The sequence below is a fragment of the Peromyscus eremicus genome, chromosome 2 (assembly GCF_949786415.1).
Source record: "Peromyscus eremicus chromosome 2, PerEre_H2_v1, whole genome shotgun sequence".
In the NCBI taxonomy this organism is placed as follows: Eukaryota; Metazoa; Chordata; class Mammalia; order Rodentia; family Cricetidae; genus Peromyscus; species Peromyscus eremicus.
In genome coordinates, this window is record NC_081417.1 from 9,320,155 (window position 1) to 9,343,926 (window position 23,772).

At 42.2% G+C, this 23,772-nt stretch overlaps 1 protein-coding gene across 1 annotated transcript in view; it reads left to right on the forward strand.

Moving 5' to 3' along the window:
• The first annotated feature begins 20,406 nt into the window (after positions 1-20,406).
• The window catches only part of Fam110b (family with sequence similarity 110 member B), a 132,746-nt gene continuing 129,380 nt past the window's right edge, over positions 20,407-23,772 (forward strand). The window contains exon 1 of the mRNA XM_059253825.1: positions 20,407-20,614. The gene's annotated coding sequence lies outside the window, so the exon portion shown is untranslated. The remainder of the gene's footprint in view (positions 20,615-23,772) is intronic.

A 23,772-nucleotide genomic window follows, 5' to 3' on the forward strand; every position in this document is an offset into this window, starting at 1 on the left:
TAAAATATTAGACTGCTTTAGGTACACTTAAAATATTAGACTGCTTTAGGTACAGACGTGAACTTGACCATATTATATTCACCTGCTCATTCCTAATTATCACCTAATCTCTCATTTTTTACTCCTGCATCTTATAGTTCACGTCTTATCTGCTGTAAGTGAAATATTTAATCGTAAAACAGGCTAGTATATTCCATCTTACCTCTCTTTTGATTATTTCTTTATTCTCAAAACTGTCTAAAATATTTTTTGAACATTAGTTCACTGACACTGACTCATTTTCTTTACTTACACACAGTCTCAATTTTCCACTAGTTGGGGCACCAAAGCTTTGAAGTAGATAAGATATTAGATCTCCAAAATTTGAAATTTCCCATGCAAGTTGTTATAGAGGAGGGATGGGACAGAAGAATAAACAGAGCAAGGTCAGAAAAGACAGAAGAGAGCAGGAAGGGAGATACTGCATGACTTCGCTTAACCTTCCATCCAACCTCAAATTCTTCATTCAGGAAAAGTTGAAGCTGTAGCTGAGTGAGAGAGCACTTGCCTAGCATATGTGAAACCCTGCATCCAGTCACCTGCAGGGGGTGGAAGAAATAGAAGACTAATCACAGTATGTTGAGATAGAGAAAAAAACAGCATATGTTGGCAATTTAGTGTTTTGGACAAAAATATGGATACACAGAACTATCATACATTAGAGAAATAACTGTGATGTTACTGATATGAACATCTTCCTCAAATAGCCTCCACTTCTATGTAGTTGGAAGTCATAAGTTTTATGCTAAGTAGTAAGTAGTTTAAATATTAGTACAGTTTTCTTATAAGTATAAATCATAATCTCACAAATTGTGAATTGGCTGAATTCCCAAACTCCAAGAATGCATCAAAATTATGCTCTTCTTAAAGTATCTTACTAGGTCATGTTGGATTTCATAGCTTGTCTACCATAGCTCAGACTGCATTATATACTAATAAGTGACCCGATACAACCAAGTGTTTTAAAATAAATATGGCTCTGGTGGCTCCTTATTAACCTTACCAGACTGTAAGCTGCATGGAGACAGGAGATGCCAGCAAGCCCTCTTTTCATATGTTCATAGTATTAAGCAAAGACAAAGGTCCTTTAGACATTCCTTGACATAAAACATATCTGACAATGTCATAATCTTCATGTCACTGTGTATGCACAGGAACTGCCATGGAGTCTTGGCAGTATCTACTATACAGTCAAGTCCTGAGCAAGGGTATGCCATCATCCTGGGGTCCATAATCCGAATGCAGCTACTGATGGCCTCCAAGTCACCTGTCCTTACAAGGACATACATCACAATTCACAAGAGAATGGGAATTTGCTCTACTGGTAGATCTGACTATCCCTTGGTTGGGGAAAGATTTGTGAAACTACATATTTGAGGATCTGAATGTTCTTGTGGATCTGCAATAAATGAAGTATTATGTTTATCTAAATGCAATACCATATTTAAGAAGCTAAGACTATGATAAAGGTTCATAAAACATCAAAATATGAATCACTAGGCAGGTCATGGTGAGGAACTTCAGGAAAAGAGCTACTCAGAGGCACAGATGTCCATTGGATGCCCTTGCAATAGTTCTACTTCCTACCTCCCCATCCTCTAGAGCAAGGGATATTCCTAGTGTTTCCTTAAACTGTCATGGAAGTAATACAAAAGAAGATGCAATCCCAAAGTCTCAATGAGTAGAGGCAGAAACAGCATCCTGAAAGATGTTTTCTATATAGCCCGAGTCACCTAAAATGGCTCTAGACAGTTATGCTTACAGTTTACAGTTTATGCTGTTGACTAAACAAAGCGGGCTATACTCTGCACATAACACCACTTCCATCCATCTGTAAACTGCCTAAAGTACTACATTTTCCATGTATATATCTCCACATTTGCCATATGTGTATTTCCACTGTCACTTACTCTTGACATGTTGTCCAGTCCCAAGCTTCTGCAGCAAGCACTGCCTGAGAAGCTTACGTGATGAAGCTGGGCACAGCAGCAATCTACAGTGTATGAATATTTAGAAGACAGTTTGACAATGTGACAGTTTTGTAAAACAATAGCAGGAAGTCCAAGTGTATGTGAAGGTATAAGTAGTGACGCTCAGGTATACACATATCTACAAACAACCTATCCCAGTGCTTCAATGTAAAGTGGCTTTACGTGTTCTTGGGGGACTAACAGTGAGAGCGGGTGCATCTCCGACCCTTCTGCCCGCTCTTGTGACTCTTTTCCTCCTATTGGGTTGCCTTGTCTAGCGTTGACATGAGGGCTCTGGCCTTGTTTCATTATATCTGGTTTTGTCCTGTTTGATGGTCCTCTCTTGGAGGCCCAGTCTTTTCTGAAGAGGACACAGAGGGGGAGTGGATCTGGGGGAGAGGGGAGGTGGGGCAGAGTTGGGCAGAGTGAAGGGAGGGGAACTATGGTTGGGATGTGCTGTATGAGAGAAGAATCTATTTTTAATTAAAAAAAGAACATGTATTTTTCTGATAATATTAAAATAACTTTAGTATTTAATATACTTTATGGGGTTGATTGTCCAAAAGATATTATATGTGATAAATAACCCAAAATATTTTAGACAAAATACAGTTCATAATCTGTCACTAATTTAGTATAAAATAATTAATTTAACTTTTCTAAATGATGGTCTTAGTTGGAAACTGTAATGACCTTACTATTTTTTTTAGATGTAGTCTCATATAAAACAATGTAAAAATCTAAGTGAACATGGTGCATTTGTAGAAAATTTAGCCTATGAAAAGCACTTAATGTTTAGGTGCTGGCTACAGACTTGTGCTTTGTCATCCCCTCCCCCATTTTATTCACATATTTACAATTTTCATGTTATATTTAAAGTTTAAATGTTATATTTTGGTTTTTGCTTTCTAAAAATTAAATAATTGATGAGAAGTATTATAATTTTGACATCATGAAACATATCAGATTGACTGGGCATCCATAAGAATTTAAAGACTACTGACAAGATTACAATACCATTCTCTGCAAAGCTGACATATACCCTAACTAACCTGCATTGTCCAAGTTCATGAACCACACCACAGATAGCATCCCCTGAGACAGTATACAGAGTGGCCATGGTGCTAGACTGATGTGCCACTGATACATTGCTCTGACTCTAGTAAATAACCCTTAGCCATGTCTAGCCAAGAAGCTATAAGAAAACTCAGTGGGCCACACACACAAAAGAAGGTATGAAGGTCAGAGTGGTATTGTTAGGAAGGAGAGCTTGAGCAAGAGAGGGAGGAGGATGAAAGAAAGGAATGGCAGGAATAAAAATGACTAAAATTCATTATATAAATTGTGTATGTATCATACAAAAATATCAAAAAGAGAAAACTTTAATAAAAGTAAAAACATTTTCCTTATTTCTGGGATTAGAACTATTTTGGTTGTAGTGAGATGACCAAATTTGCATTTGTAGAAAATATATTAATTATTAGAAAAGACCTCAGCATTTTGTGTGTTCATTGTAAAATATTAAAAAAATAGTCATTAAGTTCTATGATGCTGTGGCTATACACTATGCAATGATGGACTTACTATGTTTTTCCACATGCTGACGTCAACCATGTAACGGACAATAGTGGAGTAATTCCAGCCACAACAACGCCTGCGTATTTCCAGCCTGCTCCTTTAGACTTTTGTGGATTTCTGTCCTCTGCAGAGATAAGGAGAGTTTACGAGTCTTAACAGAGAACTTGAAAGTATTTTGGATTAGAGAAATCCCAGTAAATTTATTCTGACCACTTGGATTGTCACAATAGCAGGAAATACCTGCTATTGTTTTATTAATATGATAATAGTGCTTTATTAAATGATGAGCAAAGATTGCCATTATGTGCATGTGTGTGACTGATTAAAGAATGTAAAACATTTATTTCCTAGAGAGAAAGTGTGCACTATTGTATAGAAATTGAATTCATAAAGGAAGATGAGACCTTGATAATTTTAAAAATAAATTGTAGGTAATATTTTTGCAATAGCAAGTCAGAATTAGGAGGAAGACAGAATATCAAATGAATAGGCTTATCATAAGAGAGTTTATGTGCCATTCATTGATTCGCTTATTCACCCTCATGGCATTTATTGTAGAGCTTCTTCTTTTTTTTTTTTTTTGGTTTTTTTTCAAGACAGGGTTTCTCTGTGTAGCTTTGCGCCTTTCCTGGAACTCGCTTTGGAGACCAGGCTGGCCTCGAACTCACAGAGATCCGCCTGGCTCTGCCTCCTGAGTGCTGGGGTTAAAGGCATGCGCCACCACCGCCCGGCTTTTATTGTAGAGCTTCTTAATCTAAGCTCTGCTAAAAGCTCTAGGCTGGCAGTTCTCCACCTGTGAGTCATGACCCCTTTGGGATTTGATGACCCTTTTGCAGGGTTGCCTAAGTCTATCTATCTATCTATCTATCTATCTATCTATCTATCTATCTATCAGATATTTACATTATAATTCATAACAGTAGCAAAATTACAGTTATGAAGTAGCAACAAAAATAATATTATGGTTGGGTGTCACCACAGCATGAGGAACTGTATTAAGGGGTCACAGCATTAGGAAGGTTGAGCACCACTGCTCTAAGCATATAGTAGTAAGGTTCTTATCCTCATAAAACTTCCTACTCTTGTGGCAGGAAAATAACATCTCAGCACCCAGGAGGCAGAGGCAGGCAGATTTCTGCGAGTTTGAGTCCAGCCTGGTCTACATAGTGAGTTCCAGAACAGCCAGGACTACATAGTAAGACCCTGGCTCAAAAAAAAAAAACCAAAACCCTCCTCATATAATATATAATATAACTTAAACGATTTCAAGTTTGTTTTAAATAATGTGGTGCTATAGAAAGCAAGTGATTCTGAGGTATGAGATTTAGTTAGGTTAGTTGGAAAGTGTTCACTAGTGAGGTACAATTTGAGCTGATGCCTCAGGAAGTAGAAGGAACTAGCCAAGTAATGATGAGAACCAAGTATATACTAGGTAGATAGAAGAGCAACAACAGAAGCCCTTTGGTAGGGCTGACTGGATGTGCAGAGAAAAAGGTCAATACATTTGGAACTTAGAGTTGAAGAGTAACACCAAGTGAAGTCAGAGGTAAAAAGGCCACAGTAGAGTGTTTGTGTTTTATTCTATATGCAGTGAGAAACCTCCCACATTTTATAACCTGCTTTATGATCCTGTAAAGCAGCCTTCCTGGTGCCACAAAGAGTTGGGTTAGGATTTCATGATAATGGAAGCTGGGAAACCAACCAGTTTAGAAGAGCAGTTTAGAAGATTCATACACAGTGGTACAGGGAAACAGATAAAGGCAGCTTATAATGAATTGGCAGTAACAAAAATGAACATTTAATGAATTTTTCTTGTCATTCTAGTTTTTAATCTCTCGTCTGTGTGTGTGTGTGTGTGTGTGTGTGTGTGTGTGTGTGTGTGTCTATATATGTGGTAATGGAGATATGTGTACCTATGCATATACATGTGAAAGCCAGTAGTTGACATCAAGGGTCTTCTATGCTTCTTCACCTTGTCTTTTGAGACAGGGTCTTTCACTGAAACTGGAGCTTACCAAGTGCCTAGACTGGTTTGCAACATGCCCCAGGTTATAATTTAAAAACAATGGGAAGGAGTCACACCACACAACAGGGTTCACATGGGAGGTTTATTCAAAGAGGAGAGAGAAGGGGCAGAGAAGTGGGCAGAGACCAGTCCTGGATATAAGAGTGATGGAAGCGAAAGAGGCAGGAAGTGGGCGAGGCCCGCCTTTTATGAGGGAACATAACAAATGCTCTTAGTGGCTGCAGCTGAAGATGTATCTTGTCAGAACTCTAAGAACAGGCCAGTGCAGATGCCTGAATGCCAACATTCCTCCATTTTGTTATGAAAAGATAAGGACTTAGAGAGGGGTAGCAAGTGAGGTGGAGATGAGGACACCGTGTTCTCGAGACCTCTTCCTGCTGACCTGGGGTCAGTTATCTTTGGGGTACCTGAGAAAGCTGGGTGCTGGCTATGTCCTGGGGTAGCTGGCTTTTTCACTTCGCTGTCCAGGCTCTGTGGCACCACTTGAACCAGGCAAAATGTTGTTTGAGGTGGATCCATGTCGACTCCCTGGAGCTCACAAGAACTTTGAGTTTAAAAAAAGAGATAAGTGTTAGACACATTAGAAAGCAACCAAAGGGAATTTAAAGTCTTGAGCTTGTGGCTATGATACTATAGTGGTAGAGTATAGTGTTTAGTACTCTGCCAGAGCTAGATTAATAGCTTATCAGAATTCCATCAATTAACGTCAAGATTGTGAACAGTAACAAAGCGTGCAAGAGAAATCGAACATGTTGCATTCTTTTATACATCTGAAATCATTTCTCCTTATCAGCACTTAAACTTTCCTATCTTCACATAAACAAACCTTAAAGCACCTGGTCTTTTCCCATCACCACAGCATCACCCTGACACCCTCTTTCTATCCCATGTACCAGGAGACACAGGTGGTTGATTACTGAGAGCAGTCAATAGTAAAAAGTTACATTGAAATCTGTTCTGTGAGTTTATCTCTTTTCTGATCTGGTAAAGAAACCAAAATAACCATTCCATGGGTAAAAACAGAACGAGTTTGTACCAAACTGGTAAGACTGCCTCCTGAGAAGGCAAGGAAAAGTGATAGGAAAGATCACCAGGGCCAAATGGGGACAGGAGAAAAGGGCTGTGAGCAGGGACTGAGGGAGCAGAGAGGCCAGCACTGCCCTGGACAGGCCATGGGGGCCTCTGCCCAAATGCCCAACTCTGGGAAAAGGACCCTCTCGGGGAACCAGAAACTCCATTATAGAATACATATCTTGTTTATCTAATACCTTATTTATCAAACATATGTCACCACTTATTTAAATTCTCTAGAAGTTTGATGTTGAACATTTGACAAAGACATAAGTACTTAGATGTAAATCTCTAAGTCAGCTTTTGTTAATCTGAACAGACCTTCATAACCTTAAATATTTTTTTTATTTTTTTTTCTTTCATTTTTCTTTATTAAGAAATTTTCACCGGGCAGTGGTGGCGCATGCCTTTAATCCCAGCACTCGGGAGGCAGAGCCAGGCGGATCTCTGTAAGTTCAAGGCCAGCCTGGGCTACCAAGTGAGTTCCAGGAAAGGCGCAAAGGCGCAAAGCTACACAGAGAAACCCTGTCTCGAAAAACCAAAAAAAAAAAAAAAAAAAAAAAAAGAAATTTTCTACTCACTCCACATACTATCCACAGATCCCCCCTCCTCTCTCCTCCCACCCCCAGCCCTCTTTCCCAAGCCACCCCGCATGCCCATATCCTCCAAATCGAGGTCTCCCATGGGGAGTCAGCAGAGCCCAGCACACTGAGCCTAGGCAGGTCCAAGCCCCTTCCCACTGCACCAAGGCTGTGCAAGGTGTCATACCACTGGCACTGGGTTCCAGAAGCCTGCCCATAGACCAGGGACAGATTCCGATGCCCCTGCCTGGGTGCCTCCCAAATAGTTTGAGCCAAACAACCGTCTTCCATGTCCAGAGGGCCTAGTCCAGTCTCATGGGGGCTCCACAGCCACGAGTTCACAGTTCATGGGCTTCCACTAGTGTGGCCGGTCATCTCTGCACATCCTCCCGTCATGATCTCGATGTCCCTCACCTGCAGTATCTCTCCTCTCTCTCATCAATTGGATCCCAGAGCTCAGCCCGGTGCCTGGCCATGGATCTCTGCATCTGCCTCCATCAGTCACTAGACAAAGGCTCTATGATGACAGCTGGGTTATTTGCTAGGCTGGTCACCAGAGTAGACCTGTCCAGGCCATAACCTTAAATTTTTATCACCATATAGAGTATATCCTAAACCAGAGTTGAATCACATACAACTTTACATTTCTATCATCATACAATAGTCCATACCAATCCAAAATATTTGAGGCTTGTCGCTTTCTTAGTCTAAAAGGAGATACAATGAACAGTTAGCTCATTAGGACTAAGAAGTATACTCTTTAACCTTAGTAAAAGGTCACCAGCCAAGATGGAAGAGGGCTGCATGGTTGCTGTGTAAAACGCGTTTTTCTCAACAATACTTTCATGTACATATACACAGAGTTGAATTCAAATTGCACACATATACATGCAGAATTAAACCCAGCTTACATTCACATATATAGGGTTAAATCCAAGTCACATGCACACACACACACACACACACACACACACACACACACACCCCACATATTCAACAGGAATTGAGTAAATAAAAAGAAAGGGAAAACTGATGTGTGCTGAGCAAGAAGCTGGCTTCTCCATCTGACCCTCATGTTGCAGTTGCAGCAAACAGACAGGACATTTAGGGAGGGAGAGCAGACAGAGTAAAGAAAAAGAAAGAAAATGGAGAATTCTTTCTCGGTTCCCACACTGCCTGGTCCGAAGAATACTGAGGCCAGTCTCTCATCCAGGGGAATGGTCAGAGGCCGGTGGCCCCACCAGAGACCCAATTGTTGGTACTGAATGGAAGGCAAAGCTGTCAGTGAATGAGAAAGTAGTTCCATTGCAGGTAGAGCAGACAGATACGGTCCTAGTGTGAAGTGGGTACCTTTGGTGGGTCCTGCCAAGGTATGCCACTAAATAACAGAGTTAGTGCAAGAGGTTTGTTGGGAGGGGGAGAGCTAAAGAGTGAAAGGGTGAAAGGCCTTGTTGGAGTGGGGACTTGAGAGAGGCAGGCAGACAAGAGGAAGAGAAGCAGGAGAGAGAAGAGTCAAGAGAGGAAATTAGAGACCATGAGCAGAGTAAGAGGCAAGAGGTGACGAGAACAAGTTCTGCCTGGCAGGCACTTTTTAAGGGTACACATGTCGCATAGCTGGCAGTGGAAAGGGACCTGGTGACATGAAACTGCTTTGGCAGCAGAGAAAGTCTACGGCTTGGCTGAAGAAGCCAGTTCCATTTCCCCAACTGCTCATAACAGTCATAAAAGTCCAACAGATATTGAGATTTAGGGTGCTGTCACGCAGCCATTTGGATTGATTATCTAATGGGTATTGACGCCAAATGATTGCAAAGATGAATAAGTTTAGGACCCTTTAGGTCGGGTGCCAGGTGTAGAGGCTGGAGGTTTTCTAAGAGGCATCCCAAGGGGGAATGAAAGGGTGTAGAAGACACGTTCACATGGATGAGAAAGGGAAAGGAGAGTCACTGCAGCCTATAGTTGTGGGTGTTCCCAGGACTCAGGGAGGACCAAATGAGGACCAAGCTGTTCAGACGGTCACCCAACTCAACAGGGGTTGGGCTTAGCCTCAGAGGAGACTCAGTGCCTGGCATCAGGGCTTTCTTAGAGGCCAGAAGGTGTACACGAAAACTGAGCTCCAAGAGGGGTCTCATCCACAGGAAAGGGTCAGGAATGGGGCTGCAAAAGCAACAAGGGCCTAGAGGAGCTGTGGGATTATGGGCAGCTCTGGGGGTGGGGGGACAGGAAAAAGGGATCAGGGTGGTGGGATGGGGTCAGGTGAAGAGAGCCAGCCACAGCCTTAAGGACTGTGGCTGGGAGTACCTCCACCTCTAAGATTACCAGAGGGATGCCAGACAATCCACGGTCACTTCCTTGGACTCGGGGAAATGTTTAACCGACTGAAGGGAAACTTAGGCAATTGCTGCTGGTGGATGTGGTGCTGAGCAATTGGTAAGCCAGAAGGTAAGTCTGTTGCCAGTGGACTGGGGATGAGGGATAGGGTCCCAGTGCAGCTCAGACCACAATGGGGAACACAGGCACCAGGAGAGCCTATCTGAGTCTTGGCACCAAATGTTATAATTTTAAAATGGTGCGAAGGAGTCATGCCATACAACAGGGCTCACAGGGGAGGTCTCTTGGAAGAGGAGAGAGAAGGGACAGAGAAGGAGGCAGAGACCTGGAGACAAAAGCAGCAGAAGAGAAAGAGACTGGAGGTGGGCAACACCTGCCTGTTATAAGGGAAGGTAGCAAATATGCACAGGGGGTGTACTGTACTTAGTGGTTGCAGCTGAGGACATAGCCTATCAGGACCCTAAGGACAGGCCACCAGATGCTTGAATGCTAACACCAGGTATCCTTGAGTCTCCACCACCCAGAACTGGGATCACAGGAGCATGACTCCCTGCTTAGTTTTTTATGTAGGTGCTGGGAATCTAAACTCCGGTCTTCATGCTAACACAGAAAGTATTGTACCCATTGAGCACCTCTTCAGCCCCAGCTTGTACTTTTAGAGTAGAGCTAATGAAACTGAAAAATCAAATTGTTTATTAGATATTGAAGAATGTACAGCAAGGGAAAGCAATAGCCTCTCATGATAAATATAGCAGGAATAGAAATTTCAAAATAAACGCAGGCTGAACGAGGCTGGCAAGAAACTCCTCTCTGTAGTATTGGGCTTACAGTGGAGGACGTCCTGTGGAATCTCACAGGAGATTACCTCACAGGTAAGGTGCCTGTACCATTAAGAAAATGATCTGGCAGTTTCTGCAATCACTCTTCTATGAGGAGAACACCTTTGCAAAGTATTTCCCCAGTGATGGTCAGCCTCATCCAGATGGCCATGAGCTGAATCAATATGATAACGAAATGCAAATTCAGAATAAATATGTATTTCTGCCTGCCAAAGAGCTTTTCTGTTTTGATTTTGTTGGTGTTTATGACTAGGTAAAGGGAGCAAATTTAAAGTAAGTGGAAATGGGTCCCAGGAGCACTGAGAAGAGAAAAAATGCCTTGAGTTCTTAAAGGTTTGGAGCTGGAGCAAGCAGAACACTGACACGTTATTCTCTATTTCCATAAAGGAGAATATTTCACTTCCATGAAGTGACATCAATTAGAAATCAAAAGCATTCTATTTTGCCCATGAGGAAGAACATGGTAGATTTGAGAAGTAAAATACTTCAGTATTCCTGTGGGTCTCGTAGCCCTCTAAGACTGTCAGAAAAACAATTAGTTCTGGGTAATTAAGGCCATCTATCAAATGCAAAGGACCACAGGATTCCCCAGTGCTAAAGCAGGCTTGTATGTCCACTGAGTGAATGTAAAGCTCTCTGAGTTGCCAGATGTGATTGAGTATAGGCCAAAGTACACCAGAATGCTCTTCACTCCATTTAGGGTCTAACAAGGATTTTAATTAAGTTAACAGAAAGAGAAAGATGTGACAAAGAGGCTGGGGATGTAGCTGAGTTGACTACTACATACTCCTGGTTCACACCCCGGCACTGCATAAACTGGGTGTGGTGGTGTATGCCTGTTTTATATATATATATATATATATATATATATATATATATATATATATATATATATATATATATGTGTGTGTGTGTGTGTGTGTGTGTGTGTGTGCGCACACACACACACACACACACACACACACACACACACACACACGAAGGAAAAGGGACTGGTTGCAAAATATCTCCAACCCTAATACCCAGAGGAAGAATACAAATATGTACACACACTTCATCAATGTGTGCAAAAGTTGAGAAACCCCATTTTCCATGAGCTAGAAATTCCATGTCTTTGGTATATACTCTAAAGAAATAGCCCCACATGTGAACCAAGACATACACAGACTGTTTACAGGAGACAAATGCTCACAACAATCTGATGTCTCTTAACAGTAGTAGATTGGAAAATCAATTGTGGTATATTCATTTATGCAATACTAAAGAGAGTGAACTAGTAAGTGATGTATGCAACCTCAAAAACAAACCCCATAAACCTATCATTAAAGGAAGCCAGATTCAAAAGAATGTGAATTATAAGATTTTACTTATATAATGTCTAATTACAAGGAAAACTTGTCTATGACTCAAGAAGTCAGGCTATGAGTTGCTTTTGGAGAATACAGTGGTATTAGTGATTGGAGACAGTGCACAGTGGGCCTAAGAAGTGCTAGCAATTTGGTATTTATTTGATGAGTAGTGATGACAGGGAGTTCACTTTATGATTACTCAGCAAGCTTACATTTGAGACTTGTACAGTAAGTGAGACCTAAACTAATAATAATGCAATAACATAAATCTATAAGTTACATGTCAATTAGGCAGATGCAAATATAAGGTATATGTATATAAGTTATCTTTCAGTTAGGATTTTATTTAAATTATACAAAGGGAGGAGTTAAGTCAATTCAAAATTTCTAATTATGAACACTGTACTCTATTACATGTCAAGAGATACAAAATTGTATGTAATTAACCTAAAAACAAAATAAATAAATACTATGGAAATTTCAATGGGGTTTGAAAATAAACCAAATCTGCATGGTGAAATTTAACAGGTAAAAACATAAAGTCATTCTGGAGAAATGAATAAAGTAGCCATAAGAAGACAAAGTGTCTACAAAGCAAATAAGAAATGTGAACGGGGAAGTTAATGTGATTAATACAGGAGCTCTCAGTGACTTCATTAATCTTTCTCTAAAACAGCTATAAATATGCTGAAAATAGAATGAAAAACCAAGAGTGTCAATCAACTTATTTCAAAAGTAAGACAAGCCTTGAGATAATTTTCCAGGAAGTATTTGACAATTAGTTGACTTGAATTAGAAGTCTAGTTGCTAGCCTGGAGCTATTTGATCAACTGAATGAAACAAAGCAAAAAGCAAAAAAATAAAAGTTAGAATGCAACAATTTCTCCTTCCCATACTGCCAACCAAAACAGAAAGGAACAGCCTGCACATCCAGAGAACATACAATGACTTGCCTATTTGTTCTCTTTCTGGCTTGGAGGAAAAGCTTAGAGGCTTTAATTCCCTGAAAAGAGGGAAGGGTTGAATGTGGAGCACACACTCTATGTCAAGGCAGTCCAGATGTGAACAGGCAGGTGTCGGTGAATGCTGTCAAAGGGGCATATCCAGGAAATAGATAGGGGCAAACTTAAGTCTGTGAAATAAAAATCTGGACTTTGATAAATGCAAGGAGAGCAATGATATATTGATAGGAAAATATGTAGATAGATAAGACGATGGAGCTGTGTAAGGTGGAGTGTTCAAGGAAGATGCAAGTACACACAGACATCGTGTGTATAAAGCTCCAGAGACACAATGGAGCAGGTTAGTACAGACTAGACTTTCCTGGAAGGAGAAAAATCAGTTTAACTGCTCTAAGTTTATTCCTTCCCACACCCAGTTCTACTAATAGTGATCGATGATTTAGTTCTGTTTCCTTTTAGTTCTAAATTTGCTATCACATGTATTTCTCTCACCCTGGAATCAAACCCAGGGAAATCAGGAATTGGAACCATTTTACTAATTTTAGTGAGGCATGAACACAAAGCCGTGCCTCAGATTCCTGCAGTGCAGGAACCTGTTTTTCCAGAAGTCTTAATTTCCGAAGGAGTAGAATTTCTACTGGGTCTGCGACAGTAGATTCCTGAACTGGACACACAGACTGTCACAGGGTCACTCTGGGGTCTTAGCCAGTAAATCAGTGAGCAAAGGATGGTACTTTACTGCCTTGACTGCATGGAGGATCTGGACCCTTAGGGGACAATTAAGTGGCTACTGCACCTTAGGGATAAGGAGCATTATGTCTGGAATGCAGGCGGTTTCTCAGAGAACTCTGAAAGTCCTGAAATAAAACTCAATAGCAATTACAAAAATCCAATTCAGGCAGGAGTTATAATGTCCACACTCTTCAAAATTCAAAGTTTAAGTCACCCAAGAAGTAAGACAGCCTCACCAGCTAACATGCCTTCTGATGGCAAAGGAAATATAAAATAGACAGTGAGACGAACTGATTTATAACTAAAAATATGACCGCTATGATCATGTGATCAGTTGGAGATCTGCATATTACCGTTTTCAGAATTTATTCCTTATTTTTATAGAAATGCTTGTGTTTATACGTTAACAAAAGTTTTATTTTGTTCTATTTCTCGATCACCCTTATCAATATAATATGTACTACTAAGTAAGTTTGTGCCTCTGTATTTGTTAAAGGCTACCACATGAGGAGTGAGAGTCAAAAGGATGAAGAAAGGACACTAACTTAAGACAAAAAACATGTTTTCCTATTTACTTTTGGTTAAAGTGTATCATTTTGGTGTTTGCTTCACATTATGTGGAAAGATGATTTTATTATCTTCACTTGGAAACAAGACCTGGTTTAGAGTGATGGGCACTGATCATAAGCTGACACGGAAGGGCTGATGGGTTTTACAACATGAAAGTTTGTTCAGAATGAGCTATTTATTTCCTTGGATAGTTCCATATCCATGTGCACAACATGGCCCATAAGAAATGTTTTCATGCAGAAGTAGAGGTTCAGCTTGTTAGTGTGCATGGTTGACAGGCTAGAAAGATACCGTCTGTAGCTCCCTCCTGTTGCTCATTAACTGGCTTACCTCATTGGCTTGTGCAGCACTAACTCTGTAACTGTTCCTCTTTCCTTTAAATCCTCTTGCAGCTTTCACTTTGAGCTAGGTGGATGCTGGGTGTGGATTTCATAAGTGAAGACCATGAGAAATGGCAGACATCTGGTAGGTCCTCACAGGGTTCAGGAATCTGACACAAACAGATTCCAGTTTGTTCCCCTGGGTTAGGGTTAAACTTTGCTCTTCCTCTTCTCCACTTCTGCTTATCTTGTCAGTGTGATTAGCTGCACTGAGGTTTTCTATCTCCAGCACTAAATACCAACATGGTAGCCTTGGTTACTCATAGCTGCATCAGATCAAATCTTATTAAATTTTATGTATGGAGATATCTATGTGTCCATCTATCTATCTATCTATCTATCTATCTATCTATCTATCTATCTATTACATGTCTAGTCTCCAATGACTCTCTTGGTCATTCAAATCTTTGTTGTTTAATCTTAATGCTCTCTCTCTCTCTCTCTCTCTCTCTCTCTCTCTCTCTCTCTCTCTCTGTGTGTGTGTGTGTGTGTGTGTGTATGTGTATGTGTGTGCATGCGTGTGTGTTTTCTAAATATTTATTCCTTCCTTTCTTTACTTTTTTGTTTTGCAGCAATGGGAATCTCTTAGTTACTTTTCTATTGCTGTGAAGAGACACCATGACCAAGGCAACTTATAAAAGAAAACTTCTAACTGGAGAATGAGTTTCAGAGGGTGAGTCCATAACCATCATGGCAGATAGCATGTCTAAGGCAGGCAGATGTGGCACTGGAGCAGTTACTGAGAACTTACATCTGATCACCTGATTGATCAAATAGGACGGAGGGAGGAAGAGAGAGAAAGAGAGACAGAGACAGAGAAAGACAAAGAGGCGGAGAGGTGGGGTCTGGGGTGGGCTATTGAAACCTCAAAGCCCACCCCGGAGACACATCTTCTCCCATGAAGCCACACCTCCTAATCCTTCCTCAACATTTCACAAACTAGGGACCAGGCATTCAGATATGAGCCTAGAGGAGCCATTCTTATTCAAACCACCATAGGGGATTCTAGAGCTAAGATCTAAACTCCCTTCATGCTAAGCAAGTGTTTTACTGCTGAGTTACTTCTCAATCCCTCTTTTTAGTTTCATTTCTTTCCTGCCCACCAAATAACTGACATGGAGTCTTAATATTAATTATAAATGCTCAGCCAGTAGCTCAGGCTTGTTACTAGCTAACTCTTACATTTAAAATAACCCATATTTCTTATCTATGCTTTGCCACCTGGCATGGTATCTTTTGTCAGTATGGCATGCCATGACTATCTTGCTTCTCTCTGTGTCTCTGGCAACTCCTCTGACTCTGCCCTTCTTCATCCCAATATTGTTAGTTTGGCTGTCCAACCTATACTTCCTGCCTGGCTACCAACCAGCTGGTTCTTTATTAACCAATGAGAGTAATACATACTCACTGTGTACAGAAGGATTATTCCACAGCACTCAACCCCTCTTTTTAGTTTTTATTTTGAGACAGGGTATCACTAAATTACCTAGGCTGGCCTTGAACTTGCTCATATGCTTATTTCAATTAAGTGCTTTAGCTTCCCAGGTAGCTGGGACTGCAAGCTTGCACCACCAGGCACAGCTGTTTTCAACTTCCAATCCCTTGAAGTTCATCAACCATTTTATGTACATTATGGCAATGTCAGGTGATACAAAGTTGCTATAAAAGTGTCAGAATGTAAGCTTCCATTATTTAAGTGTATGTTAGTTACAAACAGCTCACTGTTGCCCTTTGAGTAGACTTTTCTATGAGAAAGCTAGGGAAATACATTGCTCTGACGGGAAATACAAAAAGGTGGGAACTAGATATTAAAATTGCAAAGTCCCAAGTCAGTGGTACATTTTGCCTGCATATCCATGGGTTCTGTGTTCTAGGATTAAACCATCCACGAATCACAAATATCCTGAAAACAGTATATGTACATGTACTCCTTTCCATCATTCCTTAAACAATGTATCATAACAGCCATTAACAAAAGGATAAAAACAACAGAAAAACAGTACCTTACAACAATTACTCATATAGCACTAGTTATTACAAATGGCTCAGAGATGAGTTCCCATTTACAGGAGGCTATGCATAGAGTATATGCATACTATACTATAGTACTATATATCACACTATATACTGTTTAATAAATTTGATCACCTAATGGACTTTCTATTTGTGGAGGTCATGGATTCAAAGGGACACCAAGTCACAGCTGTGTTTTGAGACATGGAATTGGAAAAGGAAAATCCATAGAGAGAGAACACGAATACATGGAATCAGACTTGGGGGCAAAAGACTAATATGGACCATGATATTTCAGTGTCAGGCAGGTATTTGCAAGAAGATGCAATGTAGAGATGCCAGAGGGAAGATCTGAAAGCAGAGGGCCTGAAGGTTGCTGCATGTGTCCCTGGAGAGTGACTTCTCACCCTCTGTGCCTTCCTGTGGTCCTCAGTACACCATGCCCTGCTGATGAAGGTGGTCACAGAAAGAGATTACAACTTTAGGATACAATTCCATAAAAATAGTTAACATATGTGGCCTGGAAAAACACACTTAGGAAATTGAATCACAGAGAACTCTGCCTTACCTGATGACACAGACAAACGTCTGAAGGGCCATCCTATCCAACAAAACTTTCTTTGACAATGGAAATTTTTTTCTTAATTTGGGCCAGCCAGCACAGCAGCCATCAGCCACATGTGGTTACTGAACACTTGAAAAAAGTATCTACTGTGGCTAAGAAAAATTTAAGTCATTGACATTTAAAAATCAAAAAAATTAATTCAGTGAATCAAAATTAAACTCAAGGGATTTAGATGAGTTGAAACTTTAATTCATTTATATTCAAATGGCCTCTTGTGGTTAGACCACCACTGGAGAGATGAATTGTGCAAGCAAGTTTGGTTTAGAGTAAAAGATATATGGGCTGCTGGTCACACAGGTCAGCTCATAAATCTTCTAACTACTAACTCTAACCTTAGATACGTCATTTTCCTTGGCCTGAATGTCTTCATGAAATGGACATCATAATATTTATGTTTAGTGGCCTGTGTCAGCTAAAAATGAAGCACATAAATTGCCAATCAGACTAAGTATTTAGGAGACGGTAGAGGTTGTAGTTAAGCTAGGTCCTGGATGCTGTCTAAGAACACCCATCACCACCCTGAGCACGTGCAGGAGTGCAGGTGAACTGTGGAACCAGAAGCACTAGATAACCCCAGGGCTGTTGCCAATGGTGAACCGACCCATGGCTCAGCAAGCTCCGGCAAGGTCTTCCTATCTCCTCATGCTGGCAGCTGTCCTTTCTCTTTCAGGGTGATGGCTTCTAACCCATCCTCCCACTCCTGAAATACATCCCTCTCCTCCCTGCCTTTTCTATAACTTCAAAATAACCGTTGAAGGGAAAAGACAAATGGAGTTTGTTCAACCAATAACTCTAATTTTACATACAAGTCAAAGTTATAGGAGTCTGGTCTGAGGGTTGAGGACCTCTCAAGGATTTTCCGTAGAGCACAGGTTAACCTCGAACAACCATTACACACTCTTGTGAGAAAAATAAGCTTTGGCTTCATGCTTGTCTTCTCCCTTCTCCTGGTGCAGTCAGGAGCTCTCCAGTTAATTTTGTACCCTTCCAGAAACCATTCTGTTATGCTGTGCTTCTAGGGGGAGTTCTGGACAAATGGAGCTGAGTCCGACCTAACTAAATGAGAAGAAAGAAACTGCATAGACCTTACTGGGGCCCTGTCTATGGGTGCTGGGGAACTCTACTTGTTTGGTTGAGGTTCTCTTTGGAGAGTCATAAACATTTGCCCAGATGCCCCTGGGGGCTGGGCTTGGACACCCCTGTTCTTTTCCTTCTGGTTGCTTCTAAGCTGCTGAGTCATGATTTCTTCCTTGTCTCTCCTGTGGGAGGCTTATCTGTTTACAGTACATTGCTGTTCAGCTCACAGGCGTTTATCTTTGAAATTTCACTAGTGATTGAAAGACTAGGTTCTTACCCGTGCAGAGAAACAATGAGGCCCTGATCCCCGTCCTTTAGATGTCATATTATTTTCCCACACGAAGTAAATCCAGCATTCAGGCTGTGGCTAATACTGAGAAACTGCATCTGTGGATGCCTGTTTGAGTACTTTCAGAGACAAAAACTTTTGTGAAACAAATGAATTCCACACATAGGCCAATGGCCCACTTCTCTGGAACCACACTCAAGTACGGGAACATTCCTAGTTCAAAAATTAGTGTGGCAAATCCCCAGAAGACTTTAGTAGCCCTTCAGATTTTGTCTTGAAAAGACAAATTCTGGACCAGCACACAGTGGGAGGTTGTAAAAGTACATTTTATTTTACTAACTGATAAAAGAAAATTTACCAGGAGGTTCTGGTTTAGACCTTATTGTTTGCCTCTTGTTCTCTGACCACATCTCTTTTTGGGTTTGGATTATGATAAGAACATGCATTAATTCTACAATGAAAAGTAAGGTTACCCTCAATGAAAAACCTTAATCTTACTAAAACCCAGGAATTCGTTTAAGTTACCTCTTGGCCTATACTGCATTATAAAGAAATAATTTGATTTGGGCAACACAAAAGCTAGAACTCACTAGTTATGTTTCTGATTTCCAAAGCACAGGATAATCTTCTATGATTTTACAAGTCAACATTTTGAAAGGGAGCCTATGGCAAAACTTCATAAGCAAGAAAGGCAATTCACTGTGCTCATCCTCAGATGCTCTGTCTGGATGCTTCAGACAGCAAAGCTGGTTGATAGGTGGGTTTCCCTGGCTCTCTTGCTTACCCTGGTTTTCTTCTGGCATAGTGGTGTTCTTTGCTGGGGTACACTCAGCTGTTGCAGGCTTACATGACTCATTTAGGAGAAAGAACTCCTGCCTCCCATCTCTATGTCCAGAGAACAAGATATACTTTACTTGGCTCTCCTGGGCACCAGAATTGAGGTTTGTGTCTCACATACACAATGGGAAGAGGCTAGGAGCAAATAAGGACTAGGAGCAAATAAGCCAAAGAGTGTGTGTGTGGGGGGGCGGGGTTGGGGCAGGGAGGGTCTGCTCTGGATGGAAACTGCCTTCATTTGCTATGGTAATGATGGAAATTAGCTTCATCCCACTGTCACTGGGTTTGGAGTAGGAATGGAGGCTACAGTGTAATTTACTGACAAGGAACTCATTTGCATGCCAAAGTTTCACTCAAAGCCTAACATTACGTCTCTTATTAACACAATACTTTTGCAAATAGCCAGAAATTTATTATAGAAATCTGACTTTTATTTTATAATTTCCGAACTAGAAGGAATTAAGAGTTGCATAATTTAAATATGTATAAATGGCCTTTCAGAGAAAACCACACAAATGTCCTATTGCATTTCAAAATACTAAGGGTTAAAAATAGAGAAATTTTGCTTAATATTTTGCGAGGAATATATTTTGACCCCCAATCTCCGAATTTACGGTCACTCTGATAAGCATGGATTTTAACTTTTAGATTTCCTACTAGCGAAACTCAATCAGAACGTGCTTAGTTTTCCTGGATGCTTCCTGCCCACGGAGAAAAGCCTGGTACTAACCCCGTGGAGTTAGGAGATGGGCGCCAAGATCTTCCAGAAGGGGCTATCAGGTGGGCTCATCACATCTGCACACAGGTTCTAGGTACATACATAGCCTGGTCTGCACTGTCCTGGGGTGGGAGAGTCACATCCAGGGCGGCTTCTCCAGGGTGGGAGCAGTGGGGCAGTGGGGCACCGGGTGGGCGTGGGGCTGGTGGGAGCAGGGCCCGGGCACAGGTGGGCGGGGCGGAGGAGAGCGGGGAGGAGTGCAGGGTGCGGAGGGGGTGGGGCGGGAAGGTGGCTGGGGGCGGGCACTCTGGGGGCGTGCCGGCTGCGCGGGACACGAGCTCCGGGCCGCTGCAACTGGCTCCAAGTTCCCTCCCTCGCTCTCCCGCGGAGCCTGCCTGGTCCCGCCCCTCGGTGCGGAGGTGCAAACGCGGCGGCGGCCAGCCCAGCCCTCTGTTGCCGCGCGATCTGGGCCCGTTCGGCCACCGCGGGCCGCTCGGAGCCGGCGGTGAGGACCCGGCGGCCGCTTCATCTCGGCCTGCAGTGCCCAGCGGGGCCCAAGCTCCTCCTCGCGATCTCTGGAGCCTGGTCCCTGGCCTGGCTGCCTTCAGGGGCCGGAGCTCGGCTAAGGTAAGCTGGGGCGCTGGCGGGTGGGAGTGTGGCTCGGGGTCCTGCTCCTACCGGGCCTGGGCTTCGGGAGCCTGGCCCGGCTGTTCGCCCTGCGCCCAGCCGGGCATCAAGGCCCAGGCTCTGAAGGAGCGCTAGCTGCTGGGAAAAGGGTGGGCGAGGACGCGGCGGCCCCCGGCCCTCTCCGTGCTGCGTCCCCACCCAGGTCATCCCGTGGGCACGCCAGTGGGCTGCCGGTTCCTGCGGGAATGCAGATCCCCGGGCTTTGAAAGTTTGTTTGCCCCCCGTCCCCCCGGCCCTCCTCCAGTCCTCCCTCCCACAGCTCGGTTGTCTTTACCTTCTTTGAATGCATGCAGGTTGGAAATACATAAAATTGGTCCTGGCTCACTCGTGCCCCTGTCACCTAGCGGCGCTCATAACTTGGCGACAATGCCAGGCTGTGGAAAGCTGGGTGTCTGCGCTGCCCTCCTTTTGTTAGAGCTGGAGCCTGATGGTATAAGCGGCAGTGACAAGTCTCTCCATCCTGGCTAATGGAGAAGAAAGAGGAGATAACTTTGCTTTATTACTTCCCAAAGTGGGAATAAAACCACCTGACGCCTAGTTTTTTTTTAACCCTTTCAAGTTGCTGTTCGGATTTATTGACAGTCACCCTCTCCAAGAAAGAACAGGCATTCTTTCCTGCCTAAGGCAGACTCCGGGTTTCTCCCACAGCCAAGTTATGTCCTGTGCAAATCTGGCGCACATCTGTGACAACAGTGCATGGCCGGCTTGTGAGGACTGCCGAGTCTGTTTTTGCAGAGGAATATGATAGCAGAATCAGCATTTTTTCTGTATGAATAATATGACTTCCATTTTCATTTCCTCTGTTGGTGTTAAAGAGTTATTTAGCACCCACCATTCTAAGTCATGTGACTGTACTGTGTTGTTGTTATTATTATTTGTATTTGCATCCATTTTTGTGGTATTGAGACCTGGTAGTTCAAATGAGGTATTTATTAAGCATAGTTATTTAAAAATAAGAGTAGGTTAATGGTAACATGCCATTGATTTACCCCATTACATTTAATCGGTGACATTTCTTGAATTATTCGCCTTAAACCGTGAATTGAACACAGGGATGACATTACTTCTTGAACCTGGAAATCTGCAAAGGCCTTAACATAAGGCTGGAAGCAGAACTAGAGAAATACCAGCTAGTTTTATTTTTGTTTTTATTTTCAATTCATGTTTTTATCGCTCAGAAAAAAATGTTTCCTTTGTTTGTTTGCATCCCAGATCTTTTAAAGTGTGGCCTGTCTGTTTTGAGTGTGATATAATTTTAAATCAGAATGGAGATCGCGCTGTTTGCGGGAGCCTGACAAGCTGCTGGCTCTGTGTATGCCCAGTGGCTGGAGGATTACTTGTCGGGTCTATGAGTCCCAGTCCAGTCGTGGCCTAGTGGGTTTCATAACAGGTACTGGTTATCTCTAAGGGGCCTGTTGTCTATGAAGGGCTTAAACGTAAGGGAAAACCTCTGCTGTGAGCCTCTTTGTCAAATCACCCCTTCTCAGGGTTTAGAATACTAATTTCAATGCTAGTTGGAAAACTCACATTGTTAGCAGTTACTTGACACTCAGCATACTTGTCATTAATGAAAGATGAATGTACTCCCTGTGTGAACACCCCCTTAGAGCATGTCGTGACTCTAGGGATCAAGATCTATAGGCCCAATAACTGAGAAAAAAATGAAGCTACCCATTTGCCATTTTCAGTAACCAAAAAATGGTGCTTACAACTTAGATATTTTATGTTATCGTCAGTTGGGTATCAGTTCACCTTCTGTCTCCACCATTGACTTTGAAGTGACAATCTTTTTCATTTTTCAATGTTTTGGAGTCTTGGGGTCCTCCACAATCGGAGCTGCTGTAGGTACAGCCCCTCAACAGTAGGTGGTGCTGTGGGGAACTCTGGGAGCCCAGCCACAGCACAGGTATGCTTAAGGAAGTCAGGGATTGATTAATCAGCGCCACTGCTTGCCTGGCTCTGAAAAAATCCACAGTACAGACACAGGCATGCGTGAAAAAGTGTTAGGGTTGATGTGGCTTCTTAAGGTTCCTCTTGTGTTTTTAAGTCTTTTGGGCATTTACCTAGAGAATGTTTTCTCTTTGAGAGCCCTATAATGTTCTAGGTGTTAAATGTACATTGCTTATGAAAATTGTTAGCTGTGCTCTTCTCTTATTTCTCCGTGTTAGAGTTAGGTGGACTAACCTAAGCTAAGAGCCTCTCCAGCTACTCTTGACTTTTCCTTCTTCCAACACAAAAATAAATGGTAAGGAGCCTGGTAGCGTTTTGAATTCATTTAGGGAAGCCTGTCTTAGGGTCTGTTCCCCCTGCTCTTTTGTTGTTGTTGTTGTTGCTTCTTATCATTTTCCTGGATCCTGGTATGTTGCAATGAGAGTTGATATTCAAGGTGAAGACTTTGAATTTATTCTGTGCTGCATGGGACCCGGCCTATGTGAGCACCCAGGCTAGGAAGTGAATAAGTGCACTCAGGAAAGGGTTTTCTGGCTCCTCATCGGTTATCTCTGAAGGCCGGTTCTGCACGCAGCATACCTCTAGACTTTCTCTTACTCCTCTAACAGGCAGGAGTTTTGCTGGTATCTGCTTTCTGGGAGTGAAAAGAGTGACTTGTCTGACTCATAGCTACTAAGTGGTGAGATGTGTCTAAGTACCAGAGCCCAGTGAGGAAAAGCGTTTGCCTCCCTCAGTTGCTGGAGCTGACTGCTCCTTTCTCCTGGAGTTTGGTATCAACAAATCTCATCACTCAGTGATCGGATTTGGATTTTCTGGGTAGTGCTTGGTCATCAAACAGTCCAAAACTAAAATTCAGCTGTCTTTTTTTTTTTTTTTCTTTAACCCCTGAGGAATCTCATAATGCCTGGCAAAGATGACTTGTTTTAGTTGAGGAGGAAGGCAGTTGAGTGTCTTTGAATTCGATAAAAGGCTAATAAAGACGGCTTAGACGTTGGGTCTGTTTGGGGCTTTTGGTCATGACAGCCCCAGCTCTCCATTTAGCATTATGATGTTTTCTTCCTCAGGGAGCTTGTTTATGATGACCACTTTCATCTGCTAGATAAGACTGTGAGAGTTGAAGCAAATCCCTTCTCTGGTTTCCAGGCACT